Genomic DNA, 3,568 nt, shown 5'->3' on the forward strand with positions numbered 1-3,568 from the left:
TACAGCACAGTAACTGGGTATCGGGTTAAAGTGTATGCGGTAAAAGTAGAAATATGAACAACGCTCTAAAATCACCACAGAGACCAGAACAACTATGCACGATACTGACTTGCACTTTCAATAGTCATTTGTTTTTATAAATTAAAAAGTCCAGTCATTGATTTAACCTCAATATGGCCTTCAATGGGAAAGAGTAGTAAATCGTCATTGAATGAGCGCTAAACTGGCATCAGAATATGGCCATTCTGATATAAATGATACAATTCCTCAGATAAGACTGAAAAAGTGTCTGGAAATATCAGCAACCATCAGGGTAAGAGTGACAACAGGTCCACATGGGGGAAATCCTTACAAATGGCTTAATGGGTCATTTCAACGCAATCGTGTTATTATTTATTTTTAGGGTTTAACAAGGCAGCTCACCAGTGACTTGACATTAGATGCGGCGACTTCGATTACCCTGCAGACGATATTTTTGTTCTTCCCGCCAATACAATCCACTGACAACGACCGACGAGTTCTGCGTTCCGAGATAATTTTTGTTATTTGCCTGTTTGGGGCCCGCCTGTGAAATTGCGCGATTCTTGCAATTCTCTTTCAGCCTCTCATCAACTAGCTGTTTTTGCAGAATATTAAAAATACGATAGTTATTCACTACTCATATTAACTAGGTGTCATTTACGTTACCTTAAGTCATTTATTTTTCAACTGGATTTTACAAAGGTGCATGACATGCAGGCGCTAAAAAATTGTCAGGAGGGGGTTTCAAACCATGCCTATAGGGGAGTCTGCGACCTGAATGACTTAATGGTTATTTTCAATGCAATCAAGTTTTTTCTTTTTCTTTTAGGGTTTAACAAGGTTTCTCACCTGTTACCTGTGGCTTGACTTTAGATGTGGCCAGTTCGATTACCCTGCAGCCTAAGAGTGTCTTCAGAATATGGCCAATTTGACATGAATTTAAAAATGCCTCAGATAGGACCAAAAAAGTGTCTGGAGCTTCCCGTCAGGGTAAGAGTGACAACAGGTTTCACATGTCAAAATGGGGGAAATCTTAGCAAATGGCTTAATGGTTATTCATGAGAATCGTGTTGTTGTATTGTTGAGTGTATCATGGGATCTCACCTGAAATCTGTGGCTTGACTACAAACCTGTAACCTATGCTACTGTGGCCTATAGAGCTAGAAGGCTGGATAACCAGGTGTGTAAAGGTGTGAAGTGGGATAGATGGCCTGCAGTCCTATCCCAAATGGACAACTAATCCCTATGTACTTGCGGAGATCTGAGAGGATGCGATTGGTATAAGAAACACGACTAAACTTCAACCTCCGGAGGGGTCAAAAAAATGCAATTTCGTTGTCGGCAGGATTTGAACCTGCGCAGGAAGATCCTAATGGATTTCTAGTCCAACGCCTTAACCACTCGGCCACGACAACGTTGACAGAAGAAAACAGGCTTGTTAGGAGTGAATGGGCCAACAGGCATAGCCTACAGAAAGTGAAATTTAACAACTGAAAGATAATGCAGTAACTCATTATAATGCAATAACACAAAATGTTCCCCTCATTCATTTGTTATTAAGTCCAGCTGTTTTCTTATTTAACCTTGATCTTTGCTCAGCTCCAGAAGGTCTGCATTTGAGAGTGTTTATTATGAATTGCTATTTCACTGTGTGAAGTTGTTATTTCATCATTCTTATTATTACTGCTGAGGAGCATGACTCCTGAGAGGCACTAAAAAACTGTCAGAAGTGGGATTTGAACCCACGCCTCCATGGGAGACTGCGACCTGAACGCAGCGCCTTAGACCGCTCGGCCATCCTGACTACAGCACAGTAACTGGGTATCAGGTTAAAGTGTATGCGGTAAAAGTAGAAATATGAACAACGCTCTAAAATCACCACAGAGACCAGAACAACTATGCACGATACTGACTTGCACTTTCAATAGTCATTTGTTTTTATAAATTAAAAAGTCCAGTCATTGATTTAACGTCAATATGGCCTTCAATGGGAAAGAGTAGTAAATCGTCATTGAATGAGCGCTAAACTGGCATCAGAATATGGCCATTCTGATATAAATGATAAAATTCCTCAGATAAGACTGAAAAAGTGTCTGGAAATATCAGCAACCATCAGGGTAAGAGTGACAACAGGTCCACATGGGGGAAATCCTTACAAATGGCTTAATGGGTCATTTCAACACAATCGTGTTATTATTTATTTTTAGGGTTTAACAAGGCAGCTCACCTGTGACTTGACATTAGATGCGGCGACTTCGATTACCATACAGACGATATTTTTGTTCTTCCCGCCAATACAATCCACTGACAACGACCGACGAGTTCTGCGTTCCGAGATTATTTTTGTTATTTGCCTGTTTGGGGCCCGCCTGTGAAATTGCGCGATTCTTGCAATTCTCTTTCGGCCTCTCATCAACTAGCTGTTTTTGCAGAATATTAAAAATACGATAGTTATTCACTACTCATATTAACTAGGTGTCATTTACGTTACCTTAAGTCATTTATTTTTCAACTGGATTTTACAAAGGTGAATGACATGCAGGCGCTAAAAAATTGTCAGGAGGGGGTTTCAAACCATGCCTATAGGGGAGTCTGCGACCTGAATGACTTAATGGTTATTTTCAATGCAATCAAGTTTTTTCTTTTTCTTTTAGGGTTTAACAAGGTTTCTCACCTGTTACCTGTGGCTTGACTTTAGATGTGGCCAGTTCGATTACCCTGCAGCCTAAGAGTGTCTTCAGAATATGGCCAATTTGACATGAATTTAAAAATGCCTCAGATAGGACCAAAAAAGTGTCTGGAGCTTCCCGTCAGGGTAAGAGTGACAACAGGTTTCCACATGTCAAAATGGGGGAAATCTTAGCAAATGGCTTAATGGTTATTCATGAGAATCGTGTTGTTGTATTGTTGAGTGTATCATGGGATCTCACCTGAAATCTGTGGCTTGACTACAAACCTGTAACCTATGCTACTGTGGCCTATAGAGCTAGAAGGCTGGATAACCAGGTGTGTAAAGGTGTGAAGTGGGATAGATGGCCTGCAGTCCTATCCCAAATGGACAACTAATCCCTATGTACTTGCGGAGATCTGAGAGGATGCGATTGGTATAAGAAACACGACTAAACTTCAACCTCCGGAGGGGTCAAAAAAATACAATTTCATTGTCGGCAGGATTTGAACCTGCGCAGGAAGATCCTAATGGATTTCTAGTGCATCGCCTTAACCACTCGGCCACGACAACGTTGACAGAAGAAAACAGGCTTGTTAGGAGTGAATGGGCCAACAGGCATAGCCTACAGAAAGTGAAATTTAACAACTGAAAGATAATGCAGTAACTCATTATAATGCAATAACACAAAATGTTCCCCTCATTCATTTGTTATTAAGTCCAGCTGTCTTCTTATTTAACCTTGATCTTTGCTCAGCTCCAGAAGGTCTGCATTTGAGAGTGTTTATTATGAATTGCTATTTCACTGTGTGAAGTTGTTATTTCATCATTCTTATTATTACTGCTGAGCAGCATGACTCCTGAGAGGCACTAAAAAAC

General features: G+C 40.6%; 1 non-coding gene across 1 annotated transcript; it reads right to left on the bottom strand.

Annotated features, from left to right (window-relative positions):
- Positions 1-1,742: 1,742 nt before the first annotated feature.
- trnal-cag lies at positions 1,743-1,825 on the bottom strand. Its single transcript has one exon. It is a non-coding gene; the product is annotated as a tRNA-Leu (tRNA).
- Between the last annotated feature and the right edge of the window lie 1,743 nt (positions 1,826-3,568).

The sequence above is a fragment of the Oncorhynchus mykiss genome, unplaced genomic scaffold (assembly GCF_013265735.2).
Source record: "Oncorhynchus mykiss isolate Arlee unplaced genomic scaffold, USDA_OmykA_1.1 un_scaffold_308, whole genome shotgun sequence".
In the NCBI taxonomy this organism is placed as follows: domain Eukaryota; kingdom Metazoa; phylum Chordata; class Actinopteri; order Salmoniformes; family Salmonidae; genus Oncorhynchus; species Oncorhynchus mykiss.